The sequence below is a fragment of the Panthera uncia genome, chromosome C2, assembly GCF_023721935.1.
Source record: "Panthera uncia isolate 11264 chromosome C2, Puncia_PCG_1.0, whole genome shotgun sequence".
Classification (NCBI taxonomy): Eukaryota; Metazoa; Chordata; class Mammalia; order Carnivora; family Felidae; genus Panthera; species Panthera uncia.
The window spans coordinates 70266230-70277114 of NC_064810.1; the positions used below are offsets into that span (position 1 = coordinate 70266230).

General features: G+C 44.8%; 1 protein-coding gene across 8 annotated transcripts in view; it reads right to left on the bottom strand.

The window, feature by feature from the left end:
* The window catches only part of TNK2 (tyrosine kinase non receptor 2), a 45512-nt gene extending 35730 nt beyond the window's left edge, over positions 1-9782 (bottom strand). For 6 of the 8 annotated variants that reach the window (XM_049629465.1, XM_049629467.1, XM_049629466.1 and 3 more), the window contains exon 1: positions 9485-9569. The gene's annotated coding sequence lies outside the window, so the exon portion shown is untranslated. Of the gene's footprint in view, positions 1-9484 lie in introns of all 8 variants that reach the window. The other 2 variants (XM_049629470.1, XM_049629471.1) reach the window with 1 other exon arrangement.
* Positions 9783-10885: the final 1103 nt, after the last annotated feature.

Here is a 10885-nt window from a genome sequence, read left to right on the forward strand (position 1 = left end):
ACTAAGCTACTTAATTAGGAAATCATTACAAAACACAATACTGGAGATAAAGAGAAGATCCTACACACTTTGGGGCAAGGGAGAGGGTCCCACACAGGATTTGGAGTGACCTTAGACTTCAGTGTTAATTCTAGAATCTAAAAGCAATATCCTCAAGATGTGAAGGAAAGCAATTTCCAACCTAGATCTTTATATTCAGCTGAGTGAATAGCAAGGCTGGCAAGGTCTCCAAATAATCTCCCACCCATACACCCTCCTCCTTCAGGAAGCTACTAAAGGACAGACTCTACCAAAACTAGAGAGTAAACCAACAAAGGAGAAGACATGGGATGCAGGAGATCCAACACAGAAGAGCAGTGAAGGAGATGCCCAGATGCTGAAAGGAGGTTCCAAGAGGATGGCTAAGCACCTGTGATAGACACCAACCAGACCATGTTGCTTCAGGGCACAAGGCTCTGAAAGAGACTTCTTCAGAAAGATAAATTTGATAGAATATCTGATGGAACTGACATCTTGAGAAACTTAGCTACTGGAATTTGGCTAATTGAAAGGTGCACAGAAACCTAAGCAAACAAACAAAAGCAACTCCAGGAAGAACAAAAAGTTGTGCAGGAAAGGAAAAGTCATCACAATTTACTATACCGTAACAATAAACACAGACAGTAGAGTGAAGAGACTGAAGGATGGGAAGTGTAGAAGCGTAGCAATGGGGGAATTAAATTCAAATTCTCATCTTTGGCCAAGATGGAATAATAAGGATCAGATTTGCTCTCCTGACTGCAACAACAAAAAATTGGACAAAATATACAAAATGGTTTTGAAAATACCAGATAGACAGTGATACCTGTGAGTCAGGAAATAAAAGATGTCAGCCCTATGGTTGAGTTTCCAGGCTACAGCACAGAGAAGGGAAACTGTCAGACCCCAAAAGACTCCAGGAGTTGAGGAGATGGAGCTTAGAGTTTGGGGAGTCTTAGGGGGCCGGAGTTCACAGAACAGAGCAGCAAAGAAGAGAGAGTACCACAGAAGTCTATAAAGGGTTCCCCTCAAGTATTTAGCTGAGCACTAATCATCTATGTGAATGTGTAGAAACTACCCAAGGGTAGGGAAAATAACCACCCAAAAGGATTAGAAGTAACAATGCCTGGTGCTCCCAAGGCTGGGAAAAGTGCCTGTTCCCACCAGCCAAACTGGAAAAGGTAGGCACTGGGTACAATTCACAGATGGGTCTTGCCTCAGCAGGAAAATTAGTAGCCTTAGATTGAACATGGCTCTGGTCCTAACAACTCTTAAAAACAAGACCCAAGATAATCAAACTGTTTCCAAGTCACTGCATCCTAGAATAAAGCTCAAGAATAGTTATAAGAATACAAAAGTATCCAGCAACCAACCAGGTAAAATTAACATTGTCTGGCATCCAATAAAAAATTATCAGGCATGCCAAAAGCCAGGAACTAGGACCTATAATAAGGAGATAAAGCAATTAATCAAAACCAACTCAGAACTAACACAAATGGCAGAATTAGCAAGGACATTAAAATAATTAAACATTAAAACAGTTATTAAAACTATTATTACTATAAAACTATATAGCTATTAAAAATATTTTTTTAAGGGGCACCTGGATGGCTCAGTCAGTTGGGCATCCAACTTCAGCTCAAGTCATGATCTCAAAGCTTGTGAGTTTGAGCCCTGCATCAGGCTCTGTGCTGACAGCTCAGAGCCTGGAGGCTGCTTCAGATTCTGTGCCTCTCTCTCTCTCTGCCCCTCCCCACTTGCTCGCTCTCTCTCTCTCTCTCAAAAATAAATAAAGATTTTTAAAAATTTAAACATATATTTTTAAAAAGAATATAACTGAACTTTTAGAATAAAAACTACATTGCATGAGATGAAAAAAATAAACTGAATGCAATTAAAGGTGATTAGATACTGCAGAAGAAAAACCTGGTGAACCTGAAGACACAGTAATAGAAATGATCTGAAATTAACTCCAGAGAAGAAAAAAAAATCTTTTTTAAATAAACAAAGCATCTGCTCCTGAAACAATATTGCACTGTATGTTAACTAAATAGAATTTAAATAAAAATTTAAAAAGAGAAAAAAAAATTTTTTTTAAATAGGGGGGACACCTGGGTGGCTCAATCAGTTAAACATCTGACTTCAGCTCAGGTCATGAATTTACGGATCATAGGTTCGAGCCCCATGTCAGGCTCTGTGCTGACAGCTCAGAGCCTAGAGCCAACTTCGGATTCTGTGTCTACCTCTCTCTCTGCCCCTCCCCTGCTCATTCTCTCTCTCTCAAAATAAATATTAAATTTTAAAAAATTTAAAAGAGAAAAAATAAATGAACAAAGCGGCTGTGAGCAGTGGGACAATTTCAAGTGGCCTAACATTTGTATTGTTGGAGTTCCCTGAGGAAAGGAGAGAGAGCTGGAAACAGAAAAAAATATTTGAAGAAATAATGGCCTAAATATTTCCACATTTGATTAAGATTATAAGCCCACAGATTCAAAAAGTTCAATGAACTCCAAGCACAAGACACATGAAGAAAACTATACCAACATACCTCATAATCAAATTGCTCAAAATCAGTGATAAAGAGAAAATCTTAAAATGTAGCTGGGGAGGGTGAGGAAGACATGTTATAGACAGGGAGCAAAGATACAGATGACAGCAGAGGGGGAGCCTGGCTGGCTCAGCTGGGAAAGCATGCAACTTTTGATCTCGGGTGGTAAGTTTGAGCCCCATGAAGGGCACACAGAGCTTACTTAAAAAAAAAAAAAAAATGACAACAGATTTCCTGCAGAAATGAAAATGAGAAGACAGTGGCACAACATCATTAAAGTACTGAAAGAATAAACTAATGAAATGGAATTCTAGTCCAATGAAAATATCTTTTTAAAATAAAAGCTAAATAAACTTAAGCATACAAAAGCTGAAAGAATTCATCACCAACCTGCACTACCATAAATGTCAAAAGAAGTCCTTCAGACAGAAGGAAAATAATACCATATAGAAATATGGATCTATGCAAAGAATGAAGCACTGGAAATAGCAACTACAGGGGTAGACACTTAAGACATTTTTATTATGTACATTACTTTAAAAAATAAATTGTTTAAACACAAATAATACCAAATAGTGTGGTTTACAACGTGTGTAAGAATAATTTCTGAATAATAGCGTAAGAGGAGAGAAATAAAAATATAAGTTTTTATACTATTATCACTTGAAGGCAGACTGTGATTAAAGATGTGTATTATGAATCCTGGGGCACCTGGGTGGCTCAGTCAGTTAGGCTTCTGACTTCAGGTTATGTCATGATCTCACGGTTTGTGACTTCAAGCCCCACATCGGGCTGTCTGCTGTCAGCACAGAGCCTGCTTTGGATCCTCTGTACCCCCCTTTCTCTGCCCCTCCCCTGCTCACTCTGTCAAAAATAAACATTTAAAAAATTATTTAAAATAAAGATGTATATATTATGAATCCCATAGCCAGTACAAGGAAAGAAAACTATCCTCATAAACACAGATGCAAAATTCTTAACAAATTCTCTAGCAAACAGAATTCAACAATACATATAAAGAATAACACACCATGACCAAGTGGAGTTCATCTAAGGAACGCAAGGTTGGTTTAACATTTGAAAATCAGGGGTGCCTGGTGGCTCAGTTGGTTAAGTGACTGACTTCAGCTCAGGTCATGATCTCAGGGTGCGTGAATTCGAACCCTACATCAAGCTCACTGCTGCCAGTGCAGAGCCTGCTTCAAATCCTCTGCCCTGCCCCCTCTCTGCCCCTCCCCTGCTCATTCTCTCTTTCTCTCTCTCAAATATAAGCATTTAAAACACAAACAAAAATTTGAAAATCAATGTAATTCAACATATTAACAAACTAAAACAAAAAAATCCCATAGTCACAGAAAAAACATTTTTTGTTTGTTTGTTTATTTATTTATTTATTCATTTATTTTAACGTTTATTTATTTTTAAGACAGAGAGAGACAGAGCATGAACGGGGGAGGGTCAGAGAGAGGGAGACACAGAATCTGAAACAGGCTCCAGGCTCTGAGCTGTCAGCACAGAGCCTGACGCGGGGCTCGAACTCACGGACCGCGAGATCATGACCTGAGCCGAAGTCGGCCGCTTAACCGACTGAGCCACCCAGGCGCCCCCAGAAAAAACATTTGACAAAGTCCAACATCCATTCCTATTAAAAATCTCAGGACCTTCTGGGTGGCTCAGTGGGTTAAGCATCCGACTTCGGCTCAGGTCATGATCTCGCGGTCCGTGAGTTCGAGCCCCTTGTCAGGCCTATGCTGACAGCTCAAAGCCTGTAGCCTTCTTCTGATTTTGTGTCTCCCTCTCTCTGCCCCTCCCCTGCTCGTGCTCTCAACTCTCTCTCTCAAATAAACGTTAAAAAAAATTTTTTTAATAAAAAATTTAAAAATCTCAGTAAAATAGGAACAGAGGGAGTTTCTTCAACTTAATAAAGATCATATATGAAAAACCTACAGCTAATATCATGCATAATGGTGAAAAGACTGAAGGAGCAAGTAACCCCTCTTCTACTGAACTTTATACCAGAAGATATAGCCAGTGCAATTAGACAAGAAAAACAAGTAATTATCAGGCATAAAGATCAGAAAGAAAGAAGTAAAACTGTCTTTATTAACAAATGACATGACAGTCTATGTATAAAATCCAATGGAAGCTACAAAAAGCTACTAGAATACATTTATCAAGGTGGTACGATTCAAGATTAATATACAAAAATCAATTGGGTATATATATATACATATATATATATATATATATATATATACACACACACTAACAACAATAGGAAATAGAAATTTAAAAACAATACCATTTTATAGCAGCATTATTGACGACAGCCAAAAGGTGGGAAACAACCACCAGATGAATAAACAAAATGTAGCACATTCATACAATGGGTTATTACTTAGCCTTAAAAAAGAAGTAAATTCTAACACATGCCGCAACATGGACGAAATCCAAATACATTATGTATGGTAAGTGAAAAAAGCCATTCACCAAGGGACAAATACTGCATGATTCTACTCCTATGAGGTATTTAGAATAGCCAAATTCATATAAAGTAGAATGTGGTTCCAAGGACTAGGGTGGAGAGGGTATGGAGAGCTATTGTTTAATAGGTACAGAGTTTTAATTTTGCAAGATTAAAAAGTTCTGGAGATGGATGGTGGTGATAGTTGCAATGTAAATGTACCTAACACTACTGAACCATACCCTGAAAGATGGTTAAGATGGTAAATTTTATGTTATATATATTTTATCAAAATTAAGATAAAAAAGTAAGAAAGCCAAATACCATTTACATAGCATCAAAAAAAAATACATAATACTTAAGTATATATCTGACAAAACACATGAAAAATCTGTATACTTAAACTAGAGAACACTGGTGAAATTCTTAAAAGTCCATATACAGACATATATATTGTTTATGGGTCAGAAGGTTTATTATTGCTAAGATAATGGACATTTCCCCCAAAATGATCTACAGATTCAATGCAATCCCAATCAAAATCCCAGGAGCCTTCCTTATAGAAATTATCCCCAAATTGATTCTAAAATGCATGTGGAAGTGCAAAGAAGCTGGAATAACTAAAGCAATTTTGAAAAGAACAAGGTTCAAGGTTTTACCCTGATTTCAAGACTTACTATAAATCTACAATAATCAAGATAGTGTGGTATTAGGATAAAGATAGACAAAATGACCAATGAAGCAAGAGAGCCCAGATTGTATCTACACATATACAGACAATGATTTTTTTTACAAAGGTGCAAAGGCAATTCCATGGAAGGACACGTTTTTTCAACAAATGGTGCTGGAATAGTTGGATCTCCACAAGCAAAAAAGATGAACTTCAATTCTTTCCTTGCACCATACACAAGAATTAACCCAAAATGGATCATTAAACCTAAATGTAAAACCTAAATGTAAAACCTAAAAATCATTTCTAGAAGGGGGAAGGCGGTAGAGCATGAGACTCTTGATCTCAGGGTTGTGAGTGCGCACCCCACATTGCACACAGAGATTACTTAAAAATAAAATTGTTTTAAGAATAAATAAATAAAATGTCTAGAAGAAAAATAGGAGAAAACCATTGTGCTTTGGGTTAGGCAAAGATTTCTTAGACGTGACACCAAAAAGCATAAACCACAAAAAAAAGAGGTTGTTAAACTGGAGTTCATTAAAATTTTAAATTTCTGCTCATCAAAAAAGGCACTGTAAGGAAAATTAAAATGTAAGCCAAAGATGGAAGGAAATATTTGCAAATCAAACATATCCAATCCCAACATATTCAATAAAGGATCTGTATGCAGAATATATAAAGAACTCATAAAACTCAATACAAAAAAAAAAAACCTCACAATTAAAAAATGGGTAAACAATTTGAACAGACATATCACCAGATATACAAATGGAAAATAAGTACATGAAAAGATGCTCAGTAACATTAGTCATTAGGGAAATGCAAATTAAAATCAAGGAGATAACCACTGCAGACCTATTCGAAGGTCTAAAATTAAAGAAACTGGGGCACATGGGTGGCTCAGTCGGTTGAGCATCTGACTTCAGCTCAGGTCACAGTCTCGAGGTTCATGAGTTTGAGCCCAGCATCAGGCTTGCTACATTCAGGGCAGAGCCCACTTTGAATCCTCTGTCCGCCTCTCTTTCTCTGCTCCTCCCCGGCTCGCTCTCTGTGTCTGTCTGTCTCTCTCTCAAAAATGAATAAACATTAAAAAAAAATAAAAGCTAAATTAAATTAAAGAGACTGACCATACCAAGTGCTGACAAAGAGGTGGAAGAATTTGAACTTTCATATACAACTAGTAGGTATGTAAAAAAGTTTTTTAATGTTTATTTTTGAAAGAGAGAGAGAGAGAGACAGAGTGTGAGCGGGGTTGGGGCAGAGAGAGAGGGAGACACGTAATCTGAAGCAGGCTCCAAGGTCTGAGCTGTCAGCACAGAGCCCAATGTGGGGCTCCAACTCACTAACTGCGAGATTATGACCTGAGCCGAAGTCAGAAGCTTAACTGACTGAGCCACCCAGGCGCCCTACAACTAGTAGGTATGTAATATAAGACAACCACTTTGGAAAAAAAGTCTGGCAATTTCCTTAAAAGTTAAATGTATACCTACCATATGATTCACAATTCCAGTCCTAAGGATTTACCCAAGAGAAATAAAATAGTATGTCCATAGAAAAACTTACACTAATGTCCACAGTAGTTTTATTTGTAATAACCAAAAACTAAAAACAACCCATCATCAGGTGAATGGATAAACTGTGGCATATATGTGTAATGGAATGCTACTCAGCAATAAAAAATGAGCTACTGAAGTTTACACAACATGCATGAATCTCAAAATAATTATGCTGAAAAAAAAAAAAAAAAAGCCAGGCAAAAAAGGACACATGCTGTCTGATTTCATTTCCATAAAATTCCAGGTAACGTGAACTAATGTATGGTGACAGAAAGCAGACCAGTCTGTTGCCTGGGGAAAAGGCATGGCAAAGGAGGGGCGGGAAGAAGGAATTAGGAAGGGGCATAAAGAACTATGGTGGGGGGGTGGTGGTTGGGAATAATAGGTATGTTCATTATCTTGACTGTGGTGGTGGTTTTACAAATATATTCATACGTTAAAACCTACTGTTTTAAATATGTTCCATTCATTGTATATCATTACACCTCAATAAAGCCACTATTAAAAACAAAAAGAATAACCACTTCCTTCTCCAGAATAAAGCACAGGACAGTGGATAATCGTGAATTTAGGGACCAGAGGAAAAGGTCTGGGAGCACAGACACCTCCTCCCCAACATCTGCCAGCAGGGGTCCCGGGAAAGTGGGCACCAAACTGCCAAAGAGGGGACTGAGCCCTCTGCTCTCAGGACAGTGTAAGGAAAACCATGGCCCACTGCACAGAAACTGAAGCCCAGAGACATTATCTTTCCCCAGGAGGTTACACAGGTAGTAGATGGTCTAAACCCAGAACTGTCAAAGTGCTTCTCTTCATCTACCACAAATTCAAAAAAGTTGACCTGAAACAGGATAAAGGTATATGCTTATGTCTATGTGTTTAGAACAGACAAATCTCCCCATTGGCTCCAGAGAGCCAGAACTAGTTTGGACATCCCAGAAGAGCCAGGCACGGTGGACACAGCAGCTGAACTTCCGGTGCATGAGTGTTTGGGGTAGCAGTGTGACAGGCAGGCGTGGGACGAAGCTGACAGTCAGTTTGGGGTTTGCATGAGGAGCAGACTAACCGGCTCCTCCAGCATAGTCCCAGGAGCTGCCTGCCTATGGCTCTGCTGCCCCAGCCACCACCACCACCACTCCCCCTGTCCAGACTAGAGAGGACTATCTCCACCCACTCTGGTTTAGACAAGCGGCTGGGGCCACCTGACTCAGACATAGGACCCAGCTAAGGCAAGCAGCAACTCTGCACCCACCCCAACGTGAGGGCCATAGGAGCAGGAACTTACAAGTGCCAAGTAAGACGTGAACAACCCTAGGAGGATGAGGCCCATAAACTGGCCAACCAACCCCCTATGGGCCAGGAATGAGTAGGCCTGGCACTTGGGCCACCGAGGAGTCAACAGGAAGCCAAATCTAGTCCCCACCCTGTAAGCCCCACCTCTAGGCTGCGACAGGAGCTGGCCTTGGCTGGTACAGAACCTATGATGCCACAGCTGTCCACCTCCATGGGGTGGGGCTGAGCTCTGGGCCACAGAGAATGCCCAGAGTCCAGTAGTACAAACACCCTCTCCTCAAAGTGTCCCTTTCAAATTAGAGGCCTAGAGCCCACACCCAGACAGAAGGCCTCACCAGTAGTTCTCTGCCCTGCTACCCCTATTCATCCTTGGCTCTGAGCCCTCGATTATTAATCAGCTGTGACAAGAAGGTGTGGCGGGAGCAGGTCAGGCTCGTGCTCAAGTCACTGGCAGCCACACTCACATCACATGGCTAACAGGGTTACTAGATAAAGTCCGGTTAATGCAATGCTGCCCCTTCCCTTTTTTGTAATCTGTTCTGAGGACCTGAGAAAACCTGTGCTGATTGCACCATCCCAGCCCTGGCACGGAGGCACTCCTATCTCCAGGGGCAGACTGATGGAGGGGTGACTACCTCCTCCGCAACCTCGGCCTAGGGCTACCCCTCTCTGCCTTCTGCCCAGGCCTGGTAGCCTCGCAGTCTCACCTCCAGTCTAGACTCTAAGGAAATGCCCCATCACTCTAGTTGGCATTTTTAGTACTGGGGGGAGGGGTCCTGCCTCGCTGTTGAAATTGCACTGCTTCCTTCCTCCCCAGGTTTAAACACAGCAAAGTGAACAAGAGCAGTTTGGAGACCACCCTCTCCTGAAATAACTGCAGCCCCCTGCTTCAAAACACACCAACTCCCGCTGGGAAGGGAATTGGGTTTCCTTACCTGCTGCCTTCTGCTGCCTCCCTGCAGACACAGTTTCGATGATGTCCAGGCTGAGGTGGCAGAAGAGGATCCAGCAGGACACACCGCCCGCTCTGGGGCAGTGGCTTCCAATGCTCCAATCCCCAAACCCCTACATCTTGCGCTCACCACGGCCCTTGAGCGATCCGGGCGCTGGGCAGCCGGCCTGTAGGTTACCACCTCCTCCTCCGCCGGCGCCTCCGGATCCTGTGCCCCTCGGGGGGCCCCTCTCCCTCCTGGGACCCCTTCCCGTCCAGGTATGTCTCCTGGACAGCCCGCACCACCTGTCCTTCTTGCACCCCGGGCAACCAATTTGCTTCTTGCACCCCCAGGCGCCCCTCCCCCTCAGGCCCCTGGGGCCCCACAGGCCTGGCCCTCCCCACCAGCTCGAGTCTCTCGCGGCGTGTCGGTGCCGCTCCCAGGACCACTGCCTCCCGCCTGAGGTGCCCGCAGCTCTCCCAGTGCTGAGCCCCCGGCTCCCCGGAACTTTCGGGCCCCTCCCCGCGCTCCCAGGTACGGTCCCCGAACTCGGAGAGCGGCTCGGGCTGCTGCAGCAGCCTACGTGGGCTCCCCTCCCCCTGTTCCTGCACCCCGGCGCGGGCCTCCCCACGCTCCTGCACTGCGGGGCTGCCTCCCCCCTTCTCCTGGTACTGCTTGCGGGGCCCCAACCCCTCCTCCTGCACCACAGGCCAGCCCGCCGAGCCCGTCCACGGCGGCGGGCGCCTCCAGTCCGCGCCGTCCGGCGGACCCCACACCACCCCCAGGCTGGGCTCGTGGCCACGGCCGCCCCGCTCCTGCACCCCCGGGCCCACCCCGCCCTCCTCCTGCACGGCCGGACCCACGCCCCCCTGCTCCTCCACGCCGAGCTTCAGCCCGCGGAGCAGCTGCGGGCCCCAGCTGAGAACTCCGACCCGCTGCGGCTGCTGCTCCGGCAGCGCCGGACTGAGTCCGCCGCGCTCCTCCTGCGCTCCCCGCTCGGGGCCCCTCGCCGGCACTGCCCAGCGCACTCGCCTGCCCCCAAGAGGCCGCGCGGTCCCACCCCTCCAGATGGTGCTGCCCTCGGCGCCCGCTTACACCGCCCCCTGCCCCGCTCCTTCCGCCCCGTCCCCCTGGGGAGGGGGCTGCAGGCTGGCCTTCCCGCGGGTTCCGCGGCCACCCCCACGTCCCAGGCCCGCCTCCCCGCCCTAGCCTCCCGGCGTCTACGTCCGCCCGCCGGGCGCCGCGCCCAGCGCCGGCCCCCGCAGGTGCTGCGGCCCCGCGCGCCGGCTCGGGAGCCAGGAGCGCCCGCCCTCCCGCCTGAGTTCCTGGAGCCCGCCTGCGCCTGCGCCGCCCCAGGGGGGCGGAGTCCAGCAGGGTTGGCCCGCCCTCTTAAGGAGCCAGGTC